Source organism: Bactrocera oleae, chromosome 4, assembly GCF_042242935.1.
Source record: "Bactrocera oleae isolate idBacOlea1 chromosome 4, idBacOlea1, whole genome shotgun sequence".
Taxonomy (NCBI): domain Eukaryota; kingdom Metazoa; phylum Arthropoda; class Insecta; order Diptera; family Tephritidae; genus Bactrocera; species Bactrocera oleae.
The window spans coordinates 34482516-34503896 of NC_091538.1; the positions used below are offsets into that span (position 1 = coordinate 34482516).

The window sequence follows — 21381 nt, forward strand, 5'->3', positions numbered from 1 at the left end:
AATTTCAACTTAAACTTGAAGAGACTTTATACTTGTCTCGTCGTTTGTATTTGAGGTAATAAGTAATATGGTAGTTGTCTGAATTTCTTTATTATCACTGTCATTGTTAAAAATATAATAGAGAATTATTCTGCAAAATTTGGAGCTCTTAGCTTTTTAGTTGAAGGTTTTCTACCGGAAAAAAATCTGTAAAATCGGTTGTATGCGAGATATATGTTGTAGTTGTCCGATTATCTTCATTTTTATTGTCATTGTTAAGGATATGTTAAAAAACAGTTCTGCAAAATTAGGAGCTCTTTGTTTTTTTTTAAAGACATGATACCGGAAAATAAAATAACTGAATAATCGGTTATATAGACATGAGATATAGTTGTTCGATCTAAACGATTCCGACAAATGACCTAAAAAATGTACCTATGTATTAAATTTCATTCGGATGTCTTAAAAAATGATGAAAAATTAAAAATTGTTTAGGATCGCGAAAAGTTACACTTTACCTAGAAAATCGAAACCGGCACAAAAAACCAATTTTACTTTATTTCAGATATTGTTAGTATAAAATTTTTTTGATGAAAATTCGCTCTTCTTCAGGCTTGTAAGACTTTTTGAAACATACACTCTAGTTTGAAAAGATGCCAACCAATCATTTTGAAAATTGGCTTTATTTATAATATCGCGCTCTAAACGAACGAAACATCGAAATATTATCATTATTGAAAATAGTTCTCCCACGTAAAAAACTTTTCACATAGAAGATGGTATTGTAACGGATTTATTCGATAAATCGTCTGCGTTTAAAACTAGTACCATGTTCCGACCGACACTTAATCACTAGATTTAGGCTGTTCAGTGGTTTATCTCACTAAGTCTCTGGATTTTGCAAGATTTCGCCATACAAAAATTACACTTGTTAATCCTCTCATCAAGGCGATTTTAAATGCGACTCTGATTTAGCGCCATCTGTCAGTAAGGAAATCTCTTACATGATCACAAATGATTTTAACACTATGAACTGTCAAAGTGAAAAAAACTAAACAACAAGAAAAGTGCAAAAACCAAATTACCCAAAGCAAATAGTGAATTTTTTCATTAATTTATGTATATATTTTCAAATATATTTAACTCACTTTGCACAAGTCACTTTGTTGTTGTTGTAGTGGCAAAATTCTGCAGAATTCAGATCACTTAGCTATAATTACCAGTTCAGCGAGTTAAACATTTTCTTTTGCAAAAAAAAAAGTACTGAAGAAATGAAAGGCATGAACGCATATCGGATATCGTCGAACTTCAAAAATATAACTCTGGTCGGTCCAACACCGGGGTTTCCATAGTTCTTTTGTACCGAAGTCCTTTCAGCAGCGAAAAAAATTAAATAATTAATTTAAATGTATCACAATTTTTTTTTTTAATGCATATTTATTAAAAAAATTAGAAAAACGTTTTTGTTATATTATTGAAAAAATTCACTTTCCGCTCATTTCCGATTTGTAATATTCGCGTCAAAATAAGATGATTTAAAAAAATTTAATTTTTGAGGTCTCCTTAGTTGGGAGACCTAAACTATACATTTACCATAAAAACAGGTAGGTAATAAATAACAAAGAAACAGAACGTTGGCGTATCAGGCGGCTCGCCTTCGACGTGGAAGCCCAATGCTGCGATCCATCAAGCGGTTGGCGTTATAAAAACTTTTGTTCCGCCGATTTTGTCGAGGACAGAATTATGGGTAAGTTGTAATTATATTGGAGTAGGTTCCATAATTCCGTATCATTTAAATAAATATATACTATGCTAAAATTAGTTCGTTCTATGTCACTAATTTAATGAAACGGCGGTTTTTGGAATATTTACAGTACTTTTATATATTTTACGAGTATATGTCGTGTAGTAACGCCGGTAGAGGCTCAAAATTAAATAAATACTTTCGAGTCCTGGCGCACCTTCAACACCTGGCCCATCATTGTTTCAAATCGTCCTTCATCTAGCGACGCTGGAAAAGCAAGAAAGAAGACAGCAGTGTCAGTGATGGAGGAGATGACGAAATTTTTTTAATTGCGACGCAGGCGATGAGGGAAGACGATGAAAAACGTCGAGAAATCCTAGAAAAATATGCTTAAGATTTTAGCGATATGAAGGACGCTTTCATCGACTCTCTTCGTCGCAAAATTAGTATTAATATTACCATAAATGTAAAAAAAAACAGTATTATTAGTATATGTGTATATATACTTTTATAATAAAAATATATATAGTTTCTAAAAGTATTTGTGTTTGAGTATTAGGATTTAGTATGAAAAGCAATGTATATGTGTATGTAAGGATGGAATGGTTATTGCAAAGTTGAATGCAACATCTAACCGAAATATGAAAATAACGCTTGTCTTAATGCCTCTGCCCTTGGGTTAATATTTCCAGAAATGTTAGGGACGTTTTCTGGCAACTGGCGAGTTTAATATTTGATTTGTTGTGCTGCATCCACCTTTCATTAGTTTCATCATTCTACTCATTCAAAAAGTTGTGCAAAACACAGCACGTTTTTATGACAGTTTTCGTGTTGATTATGTGGTTATCCAAGCCTTTGCCAACTCGCATAAACCTTGCCTTTAAATGACCGAAAGCATTATCGACTTCTCTTCGGCATTTTGAGAATGCATAGTTAAATTTTTTTTATCCAATGGTTTGTTTATACCAAATGGGTAAGGTTTCATGAAATGTTCATCATCATAAACTGATGATATTAGTCAACTCATATCTTTAAATAAGCTTGTATAGAAGATTGTACCAATTGGCATTTCAAAGACGAACACTCCAAAATGGAAGAGTCGTTACAACGGCCTGTACTAACAACGTTGATGTATATAAAGCAACATCTATAACATTAAAGAAATACGTTAAGGGTTTGAACGAACTTCATGAAAAAACTTACCTTGCATCTACTAAAGCCAGAAGAACTGTGGAATACCAGCCTTTATAATTATAATAGTCAACAGTATATTTTGCTGGTGGGCGAACTTCTATGTGACATCCATCTAAAACTTAAAAATTAACAAAAATCCATTATAAAGTGTCGAACGTTTAGCAATAGCTCCTAACACTTACTTGAGGGAAACCTAATGACTCAAAACCATTTAAATACTCCCGCAATTGAACTTCGTTCATTGGAAATTTATTCAAATACAAAGGCCACAAACATCGCCAGACTTCATTGCAGAACTCAATTAGAATGGTGCAGAAGGAGCTTTGCCTATTCCAAACATATTTCCAATTGTTCGGTATTCTGCAGAATAGCCAAGAGCATATAACGCGATTGTAATACATTTTTCTAATTGAGTAATTGCCTTTCGGTAGTTAAGTGTTTTTCTTTTCCAAGCCTTTCAACATAATACACAATTTATTGAAAGATTGGCGGTTCATCCGGAAGTTGCTCTTAAAAAATGCATCTGAATTTATCTGGCAATCGACTTCCCAAAACATTTGGCCGAGTCTGAATTATATACGCATTTTAATTTAATGAATAGTACATATAATACCAATATATATATATGTACATACCTTTATCGAAATACACCTTGTAGAATTTGCTCCATATTGACCAGTTATTTTGAAAAATGTGTGTGCCTGCAGCAAACTGATCTAAGGATGTTGCTAGGATTAATGTTAGCGTTATCTTCATCATTGTTTCTGAGGTTGTCCTTGTGTACGATCTTCCCCTCCGTTGTTAAAATTGTGTCCTCACGATTCTCTTGTACTGTTTTCTTCAAATAGCGTGGATTTGTTTTATTTCGTCGGTTTTGTTTCACATAAACTGTTTGTCCTGTTTTATATTCTTTTTGTGTTCGTTTTTTATTGTGATATGATAGCATATACTCCTGCTTATTTTCGATCAGTTCTTTTGTTCCTTCAGTCTTGCTCCTTTCAAAAAATAATTCGATAGGTTTCCTTTTTGTGACGGAATGTATTGTCCTATTGTATTCCTTGATTGCGTAGAATAGTTCTTCAGTCGCGGTTGATTTATTTTGTTTTATGCGAATTCTAGTAATTTCCAGAATGGTTGAATGCAGCCGTTCAACTTGAGGGTTCGATGTTGAATGGTTTGCTGCGGTCATTGATTGTTCAATATATAACCGTTGGAATAGAGCTTTTGCTGCTATGCTATTAAATAGAGTCTCGTTAATTTTCTCATATATGCGTATTTTGAGTATATATCTATGCATGAGAGATACATTTTTCCATCGATTTAAAATATCTCCATTTTTATTTGTGTGCCTATACCTTCGGGTATGGGTGTTTTTGCAAAAACGTGTTTTGCGGCAGTGTGAAATGCGGTCATGTTATTAGGTTTGATAATTTTCGTTAGTGTATCTATCAAATCTTGTGGTGTGACGTAATTAACATAAAATCTGTCGTGGTTTGCAAAAATTGTTGCTCTTTCTAATGCATTATGTTCACATTTTTTTTATCACAATTTGTGTTTTAAATTGGTTCAGTGGAGCGCTGACATTCGCGTTCGTAGTTACGTTTACTTGACGGCTGAGTGCGTCGGCTACTACATTTAAATCTCCTTTAATATATTTAATTTTTGCTTAGTATTCTTCTATAAAATTTTTACATCGTTTTAATTTTGTATTTGGGTTGCCCTCTGATATTGAAAAAATTAGGGATTGATGATCGGTGTAAATAGTAGTATTACTAGTGAGACCATACAGATAATTCCTAAGTTTCTTGAGTGCCCAAACGATTGCAAACATTTCTTTTTCGTTTGTTGAGTAATTTTGTTCAGTTTGCGTTAATGTACGTGAAATGAATGCTATAGGTTTCTTGCCTTGTGACAATACAGCTCCAATCGCATGATTGCTTGCGTCTGTAGTCACATCAAATCCTTTTCCAAAATCTGGTTGAAATAATTTTATTTGTTCTTTTAGTTTTTTTTTTAGTGTTTCAACTGCTTTAAGTTCTAATTTTACATGTACTGAGCTACTTTTATTCTTTGAAATATTACCATTCTCTCCTCGTAGGTAGAATGTTAATGGTTTCGTTATGTATGCAAATCCTTTTATAAATTTTCTATATTATGAGGTCATTCCCAAGAAAGATCTTAAGTCTTTCAAATTTGTAGGGGTTTTGTACCTATCTATAGCTTCTATTTTTCCTGGATCTACTGTAATTCTACCGTTTTTAATTATATGTCCTAAAAATTCTGTCTGTCTTTGAAACAATTTTGACTTTCAGTGTGTATTATATTGGTGATATCTTTGTTCAGGGTTAGCTGAATATATTAGGACATCATCTATACACACGTATGCGCATACTCCTATGAATGGCCTGAGGATGTCGTCAACGCATCTTTGAAATATCGACGGAGCGTTTTTCTGTCCAAATGGTAGTCGTAGAAATTCAAATTTGGCATTATTTATTGAAAATGCTGTTTTTTCCCTGTCTTCTTTTTTTATTTTAATTTGATGAAATCCTGATTCCAAAGCTAACGTCGTGAAGTACTGTGCTTCTCCTAAGATTTGAAGCATCATGGTGATGTCCGGAATGGGATATCTATCAGCGATTGTTTGCGCATTTAACTTCTGGAAGTCAATAACCATGCGTCTTTTTCGGTTGCCTTGCTCGTCATTCCCTTTTTTAGAAACTGTCCATATGGGTCATTGCTTTCATTTGCCTTAAACCTTTAATTCCTATCAAGAAATCGAAATCTTGTAAGGTATCGAGTTCTAAAAATTTTATACTGAATCTTATTATATTCACTTTCTTTTTATATTTAATTAATGATTTACCGTGTAAAGTAGGCGGCTTGTTTTTTACTTTCTACCTCCATCCTTTTTGCGTGAGGGAATTTTGGATTTACATAATTTTCTTCTGCACCACTATCAATTAAAATATACACTGAGTTACCTTCTTCTGTGGTCCTTACAAGCGTTGGTAACCCATGCCTTAGAATAAAAAATATTCTTCCTGTTCATATTCTGTATTTGATTGTTGATCGTGTGTAATTTGGTTGATCCGTTGATTCTTGCTCCTGCTACTTTCTTAAATGGATTTTGATAATTCTGTCGAGGCTGCGGATTTCGTGGTGGTATTGTTGATTCTTGTTGTAACCTTGTCTCGTTGGTCTACGGAATATGGTGGATGAATCGATATCCATTGATTCAACTGGGGGCTGTTGTTGATAAGAATAATTATTCTGATGTTGATTGCTGAAATTATGATGGTATATTGATCCTTTACTTTCAATTTGTTGTCGTATTAGGATTTTTATGTGAATCTCTTTTGATTGACGTTGTGTGGGATGATGCACTGGTAAACTTTTTGGATGGTTTAAATGAATCCTTTTTTTGTTTCCAGGGACTAGGTTCTTCCCTTTCAGGCAGACTGACTAAGGATATTATTGATGATCCTTTTTTGTTGCTGCACCGCGTTGGGCGCCAGTTAATTTATTTTCTCGTCAGGAATAAAATAAATATATAATTTTAAGTCAGCCAATGAGATTGGTTCTTCAGTACTTCAATATTCAATATAATATATTACACTTAAATTGTACAAGTGTTACAAGTGGTAACTTGTTACTCGGCAGTCGATAATGATAAAGTGACCCCGAGGCTGTTGTTCCAGTTGCTTATATAGGCTATGCTTATCGCTGCTCATACTATTGAGATGCTGGTTGTTTACTAGTAAATAACTATTTGGGTTGTTATTGTTTGTTGTACTGATAGTGCGCCTCTATTGTCCTAAGATAAAGTTGTTTTGATGATTTTTCTTTAATGTTTACTGAAACACAAGGTAGTGGTTAAAGGTTAAAGTATTAGCTCGCAACTAATTGCTTTATTTGAATTAATGTTAGTTTTGCATATACACATATAGAGTTCTCACGGTTACGCCCACATAGTGCTTCTATACCCTTCTCTGCTCTGAGGTTTATTTTAATTCTTTTTGATAAACAATGTTTTTAGTTATATGTTTTATTAATATTACCGTCAAAGTCGGTACGTTTAATTGTGGCGAGTAATTTTCAAAAGTTAGTAAATTAGTGCGATAGAATGTAATTAACACATTTGCGAACAAACAATGCTCTTTCAATATAGTCTATGACTGTGAATGACGATGACATTCGTTACGCGCATTTTTTAAATATGCAAAATTAAATTAATTTTTTCAATCTTTCTGAGATATTTTCTTAATATTTTTTTCCGTAAGAACCTTCTACAGTTATGGCGTGACAACGAGAAACGGGTTTCATTTTTATATATATAGATTACGAGGTTACAAAATGTTTTCTTTTACTAAATATTAAATGTGAATTCTTGAGTGTCAAAAACAGCTGTTCTATAAATCTCAAAAGGCAGTGGAACCGCATTGATTGAAGAGTTTAAATTAATCTAATCACTTCAAATAGTGTTATGTTGATCTGGCATTCGTGTTCGTTACAATATACTAAAAGTAAATTCCAATTTTGTTTGATTTTATATGAAAACTGCGGCTTTCAAAATGTACGCAAATTGCTAAATCTGGTTGTACAGCATAGGGTTGCTAATATATTCGGTGTTTTTTAAACAAATTATTCAAACTTTTTAACTATATTTAAATATGGGTATAACATATTGTCAAAGATTTGATAAATTATATTAATTTTTGTACTAAAGAAAATATATGAAAGCATTGAAAAAACGTGCCGTAACCCTATGTCTCCCTTAATAAAGTGATAAATCCATTTACCATAGAACTCCTACCAGAAATTTAAAAAATCTATATAACCATTATCAAGTTTTGAAACAGGATCGAACGGTTTTGACAACTCAAACCCCTATTATGGCTTAAAACTCAGTTAAGTTGAATTTAAAGAAATTCTACTACATACCCTCTAAACTCTTATGTTTAGTTGAGGATAAAACCACTACTCCCTCCGGTAACAACTGGCGCACCTTAATGCAACACACCACAGAACATTCACAGGTTCTCACCACCCGATGAAATCACACCACGCAGGACAACACAACATACCATCAACATTCGCTTTTCGTTTACGGGCCTGAGCGCCACATCAACTTTCGCTTATACATTCCTTTCAATACGAACGCGATCCAGCGCGCTACAATCATTCGCTAAAACCAATTTGATCCGTCAACTTTTTATTGGATCCACATATTTCTTTTTTTTTTTTGGACAACAACGTTCCGCACGCGCCGACTCTACATTTAGCGGTCCGAATATACATATATAAACTTTTATATAAGGAACTTTATTGTGCAAAACTTAATAATAAAATTTGTATATTAAACTAAATTGCGAATTTTAATTACTTACAATTGTGCAAGTGGTGAGTGCTGCTAAAGTGGGCTGTGCTCCCTAATATATTAATTACAAATTTGTTCATGGTCCTTCGAGCCTTACCGAAAGGCACCTTCGGATTTTAATAAACAAAACAAGACGAAGTTTATATATATATGTGCATAAAGTACGAAAACAAGTGCAGTGACACCAAAAGCAAAAAAAAAGTTACACATTTCTACATTTTTAAAGCATATTTAACAACAAAACGCAGTGCAGTGGTAGAAATAGATTCATATACTTACTTATACCTATATGTATATACATAAATATATATAAAAAAAAAGTGCATGTCAAAACAAAAAAAGAAAAAAGGGTTTTACAAACTAATACAACAGGGCACGAAAACTAAAATACCTGAATACAAAACATAAATAAAAACAAATAACCGGGCGCGGATTTTAAGACATATATAGAAAAAAACAGCACAAGGAGGTAGCCAGCTGGAGTACAGGAATAGGAACAAAACGCCGAAGGCACAACGGCAACGTACATAAGTATGTACATACACCCTCCAAAAATACTCTACAGAATCAAAGTGAGCGTATTCAATTTTTCGCTTAAATACGCTTTATCGTATATTCAAATACACAAAATTCAACAAAAAAAATAAAATAAAACAAACAAACATATATATAATATATAAGGTTATCAATAAATCGGGTTAGCAAAGCGATAAGATTCGTCTAAAATAAAGAGTTTTATTATTATTAATTACAACTATGTTAAATGATTACAAGTAAGCACGTTTTCAACTAACCTAAAATAAAGAGAATCAACAATCAAGACTATTGCTTAACGGATCTCTCAACAATCACTGAGTTTAATTATATTTTATAAATTCAGAATTGTTATAAACAATTCTGACAAACTTTTTACCAATCTTACTTATATTTAATAAACACTATTATGTTTTATATAATTTTATTAAATTCTATCACTTGAGTCAATGCTCGTGGAATATCTTATACTGTCACCGACACGTCGATTTCACGTCAAGTTATCAGCATTTCTTATCAGCATACTTGAATATACGCACGAAGCTTACATATACATACCTTAGTGCAAACATATGTATACTTACATACATATATAATCATAATATGTATATTCGTATATATTCTTAATACATATAATTGCTTAGCGCAATATATACCATATATATATAATATATATATATATATCATATATCCTAGTGCAGACGGTAAACTATTGTACCTGCGTATTATCAATTCTCTGTTCTCGCTTTATTCGTACCGCGAAAATAATACGTATATTTACCATATATAATATGTACATATGTACATACGGTATACAATCTGCCTATGCTTATATAAATTAAATAAAAAGTTATTTTTTATTATTTGATAAAGTTTTATTTATTATTTAAGAAGCGTCTCGCTTCATTGAGTGGTACTTTACGACTGAACTAGAAAGAAACTTTAAAATTATTTAAAGGAAAAGCAAAGAAGACAATAAAGAGTTGCACATGTTACTGCAACGTGAGTAGAAGTTGTGGTGCAGACATAGCGTCAGCAAATTCGTCCGAACTGTCCGTTGAACTTATTGCGCTACCGGTGCGCGTGGGAAAGCGCTAGGCGCAGCGAAATTATTAATTTCGTTTGAAATTTTTGAGTCGTTAACTCCTCCCCCTTTAAATAGCTCAGTGTCCTCACTGAGGTGCGCTGAGGTCATTGTCATCAGGCTAATGTTTGAAGTCTTTAAAATTCCATCCTGCTTACTGGATGTTATGTCTGGAATCTTTTCGGTCTTATCGATAACTGTTGTTACCGGAAATGATTTAGTTCGTCTTCGGAAGATTATTTTGATCGTAAGTATAATTAAAAGTAGCATTACGATTCCAGATAGGCTGTAAACACTAAACTCGTATTTAGTTCCCAAAGCCTTTATTTCTTCAGTGTTCACACTGTATAATTCCTTCAGCATTTTGAGTGAAAGGATCTCTTCAAAATTTAAGGATACGTTCCCTGGTTGTATTATGGCAGGTAAAGATTTAGACTTAGAAATTTGTCTACTTTCGTAAGTTGTTTGGTTGGCTTTAATGGTAGCGTTGTGAAATTCTATTAAAAATGTTTCCTCCAGGTTAACTAACTTTTCTCCTATCTCTATAGTCCCGTTGTAAGCATTTAGTAGGAGTATACCTGGGTTAATTTCTTCTATTTGTGGTATATGTTGTGCGTTTGTCATTGTGCAAGCAGAAGATTGTCCATGAAGTAATTTTGGCAAACATGCGCTATTTGAAACATTTTTAAAGTTTCCTTCTTTACAAACTGATACGTCGTTGAGCGTTTTACATTTGCTTATAATTTCTAATACATCATTCTTACATACTATTATGTTATTATTTGGAATCTTGATTATGGAATTGTTCTTTCTTACTGCTTTTACTAGTAAATTTTTACAATTTTCTTCATTTGTTTTTGGCAAGCTAATAATATAAATCAAAGTTAATGCATTTGATACTATTTTAACATCTCCATACTCGATGGCTTCTAAAAGGTTTACATATTATATTATATCATATTTTGTTCATCAAAAAATTCTTTAGTTATTCTTAATTCTAGATCTGACAAAATGAATGAATTAATAATTCCAGCCTTTGCCCATTGAATTGCATAATCTACATTTACTATTTCTTCTTTCATTACCTTCAGTTTTCTTTCTAATTCTTTCGATAAATCTTTTTTTATTTGCTCATTAGATTTAATAATGTTTGTAATTTTGTTAGTTCTGTTTATTAGTTCATTGATTCTTTCTTCCACTAATCTATTAATAACTACTTGCCTATTATTACTTCTTAGAACATCATTTATTTTGTCGGAAATTATTTGAAAACCATCGTGATCGGGTGATCTAGCAACCCATTTCCATATGGTGCCGAGTTCATTAATGGCTCTTTTTGTTCGAGTAGGTTTTAGTCTTTGTATGATGGCTTCAATAATTTTAATTTCGTGAGTTAGGTAAGGGTAACTTTCGTCTCGTTCTGTCAAGTCTTCTATAAGGGTCCTTTTTATTTCGTAAAGTATCGGTTCGTATTGTTCCAAGTTTATTCCTCCTCTCCTTCCTCCGTAGCAGAGGGTGGTAAAATATCTGGAAATAGTTAAGACTTAATGTGGCATTTGTGAATTATTTTTCCGGACATAGTTAAAACTGTGTTTCCTTGGTCTTTTTTAATGATTTCTTCCTGATAGCGGAGGGAGAGCTTGTTTCCAAGCCGTTTGTTAATTTTTGCATAAATAGTCTGCCCTTCCTGAAATTCTTTAAATAGTTTTCTATTTTGGTTATGAAATTCTAAATCCTTTTCTTGTTTATCTATCAGATTTTTTTCAACTTCCTGGCGTTCCTTTTTCAATTGCATTGGATCAGTTGTTACTGTCCTTCCAAAGAAAACTTCTACTGGTTTCCTATTTATTGTCGAGTGAATGGAATAATTATATTTGAAAATGGATCTATTCAGCAGATCGTTGAATGAGTCGTGAACCTTTTCTGCTTTGACGCAGCGAATAATTTCTGATAAAGTCGAATGAAAACGTTCTATCTGTCCGTTCACAGTACTCATGTAAGGTGGAGTTCTAAATATTTCTATATTATATTGGTTCTGTAGCATATGGGTTATTGGAGCAGAATTTAGAGACTTTTCATTATCTATTACAATTTGTTTTGGAATACCAAAGGACATTAGCATATCTCTTAATGGCCCTTTAATGTCCTGTGTAGCCCTAGAATTTACTATACGTGTCATTGCATATTTAGAAAATTTGTCTATTGCAGTTAATATTACCTTTTTGTTTGTATGATAAAGGTCTATGTGGACAATATGACCTGGATACATTGGAATTGGTGTGGCTTGTAAAATAGGATTTTCTGGATGCCTTTCGTATTTACTTAGTTTACACACTTTACATTGTTTTACTATCTTATTGATTTTTGCACTCATCCGAGGGAAGTAGAATTTTTCTAACAATTGTATCTTATTTTCCTTTGCATTTCTATGGGCGCGATCGTGCTCTTCAAGAATTTCATTTTCTTGATCAATTTGATTGACTAAATCTGTAATTATTTTTCGGGAATATTTTATTTTAAATTGTGAAAAGTAAATGGGATATAGTTCTTGAATTTTTCCGAGGATGCTGTCCTCTGTTTTTATGACATTGGTGTTTTTGTTACTTAGTGCGTATGTTAACGGTTGGTGATCTGTGTAAATTTTAATAGCTGCTGAACCATAAAGGTAATTTCTCAATGATTTCAGGGCCCATACTATTGCGAGCATTTCTGTTTCATTTGTGGCATAGTGTTCTTCTGCCTTATTCAGTGTTCTGGATATAAAAACTATTGGTTTTTTGTCTTGCTCCAAAACCGCACCTAAAGCAAAATTGGATGCATCTGTGGTAAGGTGAAAATCTTTTTTATAATCTGGGTATTGTAACATTACTTCGGAAGATGTCAGTGTGCTTTTAATTTTATTGAATGCTTCAATGGCTTGTGGCCTTAGAATTATTGGAGTTTTGGCGGACATAGTTTTGGACATACGTCCCTCCTCCCCTCTTAAAAGAGCGGTGAGCGGTTTGGCTAGTTTGGCGTAATCTTTAATGAATCGGCTGTAGAAGCCGGACATGCCTAAGAATGACCTTAGGTCTTTCAAAGTTTTCGGATATGAAAAGTTCTTAATCGCTTCGACTTTTTTAGGATTAGTTTTTATGCCTTCCGAGGATACTATAAAGCCTAAATATTCAACCTCGTTTTTGAAAAATTCACACTTGTTAATTTGAACTTTCATATTCGCTTTTTCGAGCGTTTCAAACACCTTTTTTATATTATTTAAGTGCGTTTCTTCATCTTCGCCAAAGATTATTATGTCGTCTATGTAGACGTAGCAACATTTGCCAATTAAATCTCTTAAAATGTTATCTAAGGCTCTCTGGAAAATTGCAGGGGCGTTTTTCAACCCAAATGGTAACCGAGTAAATTCGTATTTACCGTTGTTTACCGAAAATGCGGTTTTAGGAATATCTTTTTGAAGAAGTGGGATTTGGTGGAATCCGCTTTTAAGGTCTAAGACCGTGAAAAATTTTTGGTTTTGCATTTGCGCCAAAACTTCATTTATTTCTGGGATTGGGTACCTATCGGGAATAGTTACAGAATTCAGTTTTCTGTAATCTACTACCATTCGATACTTTTTTTCGTTCGAGGCATCGAGTTTTTTCGGCACTACCCATATTGGTGAATTATATGGGGACTTTGATTGTCTTATTATGCCTTGGTCTAATAATTCATTTATTTGCTTCTCTACTTCGTCCTTCATTGCCATTGGGTATGGATAATATCGCGAATAAATTGGGTTGTCCGTTGTGGTTTTTATTTCTGCTTTTACTGTAGTCGTAAATGTGAGTTTTTCGTCAGGGTCTGTGAAAAGATTTGGGTGATTTTCGCAAAGAGATTGGAGTTTTTCTGCCTGTGATTGCGGTAAATGATTTATTCGGAGTTCAAGTATATTGACAGATTGGGATTCCTGTTGTAAAATTTTAACTTTTATAGAATTGTTTACTAACATGTAATTGTTTGCGGTGTAAATAACTGCGTTTAATAATTTCAAACTATCATTACCAAGTATACCGTTAAAAGATTTCAACTGTGGCAAAAGGAAAAATTTAAGATCTGTTTTAGTTCCAAAAAGGTTAAGATTTGTATGGTGTGTTATTGAAATTTTTCCTCCAACTGAGTCTGCGTAAAAGTGGTTTTCATTAGGTATTGGGTTTTTAACTAGAGAAGGTTGAATATAATTTTTATTTGAACCTGTATGTGTTTTATTTTCTTCCTCGTCGTATCCTTCCAGGTATTTGTTTATGGGTTGTAGTTCTTCTTCTTCACTAGTCATCTGTGCGTAGTACTCGTCAAAAGGATGTTGCTGTTCGTTCACGGCCGTGCTCTCTATTTGGTTAATTCTTTAAAATTTTTCCGGGGTTTGGTGGAGTTGGTTTGAGATTGGGGCTTGTCTACGTATCGCTTGTCCCATGTTTTGTGGTCTGTTAACGTAGTTAACTCTTGCTGTGTGCAAGGATCTGTCTACGTCCATCGGTGTAGGGGGTTTTGGTTGAAAGGGTCTTGGTGGTGGCAAGTTATATTGCTGTTGTATCGGATAATTATTTTGTTGTCTAAGGAATTGTTGTAGTGGTGGGTAGTTGTTTTGTTGTTTGTGAATTTGTTGTTGCGGTGGATTAAAAGGATTATATGGCGATTGGGAGGGAAACTGTTGATTTCTAGGATTATAGTTTGTTTGGGGTGTATACCTATATTGATTTTGTGGGAAGTGAGCTAAGTGTGGATAAAATTGTGGCTGTCCATTATTTTAATTTCGTCTAGGATTGTGTGGAGGTGTGTTTTTATTAATTTGTTGAGTTCTGTAATTTTGGTTCTCTAGTTTAAGGCATAAATGTAAAGCTTGTGGAAGGTCAGTTGGTTCTCTTGTTCCCAAAAGTCGAGGTAAGTCACCTCTTAGTCCTCTAATGAAAGTATCTAAAGCTTTGTTACGATACGTTTCTGTCATAAGTTGCATGGCTTCCGGGCCTATTTTCATGCAACCTATTTTGTTAAGAATGAGGGTTAAATGTGCGTACACTTCCTGATAAAATTGTTCGATTGTGTGACTGCCTTAGGTGAGTGTTGACATTTGATATTCTAAGGTTCCTAAGTCACGTTTATCCGCGTAATGTGTCTCTAAGCAAATTGAAATGGCTTCCCAATTCAGGGGGGTGTTGTAAGACTCTAATGCAGTGTCTGCGTGACCTACTATTTTATTTCTAATTACGTTCAATATTGCGAAATATTTGGGGGTGTCTTTAGTGGCATCGAGCAATTTTATGATGCGATCTACGCTTTTTTTCCACGAGGCGAATTCCTTCGGGTCTCCAGAAAATTCTCTTAAGCATCTAACTACATCTGGGACCTTGTCTAAGTCTCCTAGATTAGCTCTATGCGCTTCGTCTATTTCCTGGTCTCTAAAAATGTTTTGCGTGGGATTTACTAAATTTGGGACTATGGCCTGACATTCTGCTAAACAAATTCTGCGTACTACTTGACTTATTGCTATTTCCATGTCTGGGCTTAACTGGTTGGCATTTGGGGCAGCTGGTGGCTGATTTACATTTTGGATAACTGGTGGCCTTACAAGGTTATTTGGATTCATTTTGCTTATTTTATTTTATTTATTTACTACTATTATTTTTTATAAATTATTTTTATTACTTTCGTGGTGTGAAATATTAGTTAATTAGTTTTATTAAAAATTGGAACAAAAAAAAAAAAAAAAATTTTGAATTTTATTCTAAATTTTCCTAAGTTTATTGTTGTTAACCTAAGCAAAGAAAAGAATTATCTTATTTTAAAAATGATACGCTTACAGTAATAATATGGACTTCATTTTGTTCTGATTTTTCCCGAACTCTGCTGCTGCTCTTTGCTGTCACTGTTGAATAGTGCTGAACGTCGTTGCCGCTTCTGGATTGTGGGTACCGTTGTTGTTGTGAATAAAGCTGAACTTTGATGTTTCTTCTCGGGTTACGGGCACTGTTATTGTTGAATTTTTGTGCTGCTATTTGTTGGTTTGTTGCGTATTTTTTAAACGTTTTGAATGTTTAATATTTATTTATTTTTATTTATTAGAAAATTTCACCAGTGTGTAAGTTTTTGACTTGTTTGTTGTAAAATGTTTTCTTAGGTTGATATATTTCAATTGTATTTGCTGCTTTCTTAAATCGAAGTATTTCACTTAAGTTTTAATTAAATTTAATTTGCTGCTTTTCTTGAATCGAAGTATTTCACTTAAATTTTAATTAAATTTGATTTGCTGCTTTTCTTAAATCGAATTATTTCGCTTAAATTTTAATTAAATTAAGTCCGGTAGATATCGACGCTTCTCCCTCTTTTGTCCTAGCCGGTGACTCGAGGAGCCTTCGATACTGCAGAAAAATTGATTTTCCGATCCGGTTTGCTCTATCCAACGATCGAGCCAATTAAATAAAATTAAATAAAAAGTTATTTTTTATTATTTGATAAAGTTTTATTTATTATTTAAGAAGCGTCTCGCTTCATTGAGTGGTACTTTACGACTGAACTAGAAAGAAACTTTAAAATTATTTAAAGGAAAAGCAAAGAAGACAATAAAGAGTTGCACATGTTACTGCAACGTGAGTAGAAGTTGTGGTGCAGACATAGCGTCAGCAAATTCGTCCGAACTGTCCGTTGAACTTATTGCGCTACCGGTGCGCGTGGGAAAGCGCTAGGCGCAGCGAAAATATTAATTTCGTTTGAAATTTTTGAGTCGTTAACTTATACTCTATACACATTGGGTCAATTCGAATTTTACAAAATTATTAAAAAAAACTTAGATATGGTTTTAAAAATAAATAAACAAATAAATTTAAAAAAAACATATTAAATAATTTATTAAAAACCAAAAATACAAAAAGGGCGGTTAAACAAAAATTATTAATTTGAACAATATATTGTATATACGTACATATTAAAACATATACAATTGTAGTTGTACATCATTTCAAAGTTCACATTGGAATATATCCCGCAATACCCCTTGTAACAAACATGCAGGATTGCGTACAAAAAAAAACTAAAAGCACATTGATCTCTTCAACGAGCTCTCAATTGAAATAGAAAATAAACATACCAACGCACAAACAATTCGTGCGTACCTATGTACAAAGTGTATTAATCTCTTCAACGAGCTCTCAATTGCACAGGCACAGAAATATATACATACAAGTCCGTGTATTAGGGTGAACCAAAATACCTCAACATAAGGACATAAAACGTATTGTTAAAAGCACTGTTCTTAATAATTAAATTAAGAAAATATAATTTTCAATCGGGATAAATAATAAAAATATACGCAAGTAAATACAAAACCGTATTATTAACACTAAATACACGTACTGCAAATCCCGAAAATCACAATACCGAAAATTGCCAAATGACACCATGTTGCTCAAAAGCACAAACCACTCAAACGCTACACAGCGAAATATAAAATAGCATATTACTACCCACAGCAGTCATCTCCATCGAACATCGAGGAGAATTTTACAAATTTAGAGCCTCAATAGCCCAAGAATCACAACGATCCTTCATAGCGTCTAGGGCACAAAATAGGCTAAACTGCCATCAAAACAATTTGAAATTACGGGAATAGGCGGAAGAGTAGTGCATAACTCACACATCTGCCCCATTACACTAATATCCCGCCAAGCGGATAAGCACATTCAAGCAGCAGCTATAGTCTTACAAATATGCTTCCAAGCTATCGCACAAATAGCAAGCATTTGCAAAAGGTTTCACACCTGAAGCTAGCAGATCCCAACTGCAGTACCCCCGCTCAAATAGATATATTAGAATGCGGCGATCTTATACCGCATATAATGCTTGAAGGTGTTGGAAAAAGTTCAACGACCCTTCTAGCCCAAAATACTATATTCGGTTGGATTCTAAGTGGACTTGTTACTGAATCAGTTTCCACATCAACAATTCGAGTTGACGAAAATACAAAAGAACACATTAATTTACAATTCAGTAAATGTGGGGTGTAAAAAGAAATCTCCCCCATATCAGTAACAATCTAAAAAGATCAGTATTGTGAATACTTCTATAAAGTCACAACTACTCGATCAGATAATGGTCGGTACGATGTACGACTACCAATAAATTTACAATGTTCCAACACTCCATGAATTGGCAGAAAAAAACAAAGTCAGAGTTCCTTCTGATAACCCCAGTGTTAAAAACACCAATATAAATAACTCAACCAAATCATCCAAATATATTACTAAATATTCAAAAAGAAAATTTGTTGTACACTAATTTCACTAAGATTTTCGAGCAGAAGACTTTTCAACAAAGCCCGCAAAAGTGGCTCTAGTGACGACTGGGCGTTGTACAAGGCCGGACTGGCCATTTACAAGTCCGAGTTGAAGAAAGCCAAGAGGGCTTCGTGGAGATCCTTCTGCGGTAGTGTAGAGGGCTCCCATGAGTCCTCACTATTCAGGCGCATTCTTGCAAAAAATTCTACTCTGCTGAAAAAGTGCCACTGGGGGAGCTGCAGGAGCGCTGTACAGCCTTCCTGGACCTTCTGGACGATCGTCACCTTACCTGGGCGTTGAAATCCTTCATACCCTTTCAGTCCCCGGGGCCCGATGGCATTATTCCAGCGCAACTACAACGTACAGTTAAGATGTCATGCAGCTGGCTGGCCCCCATCTACACGAACTGTGTTAGGGGGCCATGTCCCGAAGGTCTGGAGACAGGTTAAGGTTACTTTTATTCCGAAGGCCGTCAAAAGCTCTCACGTCGGCGCAAAAGATTTCAAACCCATCAGCCTATCCTCGTTTCTGTTGAAAACATTGTAGAGGCTTATAGATCTGTACATTAGGAGCAGAATACCGAGGGGTAAACTGTTACGGGCGCAGCATGTCTACTTATATCAAAGGGAGATCGGTCTACACTGCTTTGCATGATGAAGTGTCATGGCTGGAGATAGCTCTCAAGCACAAGGAATTTGCTGTGGGCACCTTTCTCGACATCGAGGGGGCCTTCAATAACGTGCCACCAGAGGCAGTGGTTAAAGCCCTCGAAAAGTTTGAGGTGGAATCGAACCTCAAGCACCTTATTTTTAGTCTTCTTTGTGACAGAACTGTCGCAGCGGAGTGGGGTGGCGCCAAGACAACCCGAAAAGTGAATAGGGGAACTCCGAAGGGGGGAGTACTCTCCCCACTGCTCTGGATATTGGTGGTAAACGACCTACTTATAGAACTCGAGGCACAAGGCTGTCGGGTGACAGCCTATGCTGATGATGTGGTTCTTATGGTTAAGGGGAAGTGCCTGAATACCGTCTACGAGCTCACCGAGAGGCACCTGAACGTGGTATCTAGCTGGGCGAATAGAAGCGGCCTAGCCGTCAACCCAAGTAAAACCGAAATGGTTTTATTTACTAGGAGGTATCCCAAATGTGCCTCTCCCCTCCTTCGGGGGTTCACTTCTTCAACCTGTTGATAATGTGAAATACCTAGGGCTTATCCTCGATAGAAAACTTTCCTGGAGGCCAAACATTGAGGAGAGAGTTAAGAACAAGGACATTCCGAAATTTTTTCCTCCTTCAGCTGCATTCCGGAATATTTAGATCACTGCGTCACTGAGGCCACTCGAGGCGGCTCCTTCTCCGCTCATATTCCAACGAGTGACATGTGAATGGGAAGAAGCCGCTGGAGAAGAAGCACGGTGAGCTTTTTCACGGATGGATCGTGGCTAGGGGGGAAGGTTGGAGGGGGGTTTTCTGCAAGGAGCTCTCCGTCAATCTTAGCTTCAGGCTACCGGACCACTGTTGTGTTTTTCAGGCGGAAATGACTGCTATCAAGGTGGCGGTAGAAGTACTGCTGCGTAGTACAGTCTCGTTTGTAGAAGTGAGCATCCACTCCGATAGTAGGGCGATAATACTAGCTTTGAGCGCGCGAACCGTGCAATCAAAGCTTGTCAAGGAGTGTCTGTCCTCACTGCCTGGTCACAGCGGAATCGCTGGAAACTGCAAAGCCGATGAGCTAGCCAGGGGGGGCACTCTTACCCCGCTCACATCGAAATGGGATCGAGTTGGATCTCCGTTAACGTTTTGCGTTTTAGCTTTGGATCAATGGACCTCGCGTATACTCAGCAGACGCTGGTCGACGACCACCTCCTGTGCGACCGCGAGATCCTTCTGGTCAAGAGTGGAGCGCAGGAGGTCGGGGGAACTTCTCGCCCTGAGCAAAGTGCATCTCGCCGCTATGCTAGGAGTTCTCACTGGACACTGTCCAATGGGCCCTCATGCGGTACGGCTTAGAGTACTACCCGATGCTAGTTGCCAAAGTTGCATGGAGGAGGGCGAGGTGGAATCATCCCGGCACTTTCTCCTCCAATGTCCGGCTTTCGCTAGGCTGAGATTGAAATATCTCGGCAATCACATTTGGCGGACCTGAATACTTAGCCGAAATGGATATTGGCCGTCTTAACAAGTTTGTTGTAAGCACAAAGCGTTTCGTCGACTTGTAAGGGTCTTTCGATCCAGATTATAGGAGTTTTGTAGGTATCACAACGGACCGGCGTCTTAAGCTGTTCAAGTGGAATCCTTCTTAGGATCGACCTCCTAACCTAACCTAATCTAACCTAATTTCACTAATTAATTTGAAAAGAGCAGTACAACATAAAAATAATGGGGATCCAATGGAATGCGATATCTGACTAGTTTTCATATCCTACTGAGTAAACATCCGCATTATCCGCAATAATAATTTCGACCCCGCAGGATGGCTCTTGCCAATAATGATACACAAATCCTACATCAAAATTCGTGTGCTATGTAGCGCGCTACTACTTGCCAAATTAGTGCATACGCACTTAACATATAATTATAAAACAATTCAAAACTAAAGTTAAGGGTTCACCATACTCCCAATGTGATACAGCGACGCACCTAGACTTACAAGCAAAGGTCGCATTTATCAGCCCTAACGCCAGAGCATGTTTTCAAAGGAGCACCCATTCTGGCTATATCTAAGTCAGACGTGGAATCGCTAACCTTAATAAGCCGACGGTAAAGAAATTTTAAATAAACGATACAAATAATAAACTTATAAAAGAAACAACCACAAAATACAATGCAATAAATACGAAAAGCAACTACAACCTCATAAACCCGCGCAATAAAATTGCTTACCGTAAAGCACTTACATGCGCATCAAAATGCATAAAAAATATATTTTAAAAATCAAAGTTGCTTTATACACTACAGGTCAATATGAACTAGGCAAAATATTCGCCTAGGGGGCCCAGGATGTTTAAATGAGCTAAGTACCACCACTACCTCCGGTAACAACTGGCGCACCCTAATGCAACACACCACACTTGAGAACATTCACAGGTTCTCACCACCCGATGAAATCACACCACACAGGACAACACAACATACCATCAACATTCGCTTTTCGTTTACGGGCC

General features: G+C 35.4%; 1 long non-coding RNA gene and 1 pseudogene across 2 annotated transcripts; both read right to left on the reverse strand.

Annotated features, from left to right (window-relative positions):
* Window positions 1–1835: 1835 nt before the first annotated feature.
* LOC138857046 (uncharacterized) lies at window positions 1836–3159 on the reverse strand (annotated as a pseudogene).
* A 394-nt stretch (window positions 3160–3553) lies between these two features.
* Window positions 3554–16671, reverse strand: LOC138857206 (uncharacterized). 2 transcript variants are annotated; one of them, XR_011396241.1, is made up of 3 exons: window positions 15750–16671; window positions 9092–11442; window positions 3554–6774 (listed from the first exon to the last, which is right to left on the reverse strand). It is a non-coding gene; the product is annotated as an uncharacterized lncRNA (long non-coding RNA). The 2 variants fall into 2 exon arrangements; XR_011396242.1 differs by lacking the exon at window positions 15750–16671 and having other exon boundaries at window positions 3554–5720; window positions 5784–6774; window positions 9092–12314.
* Window positions 16672–21381: the final 4710 nt, after the last annotated feature.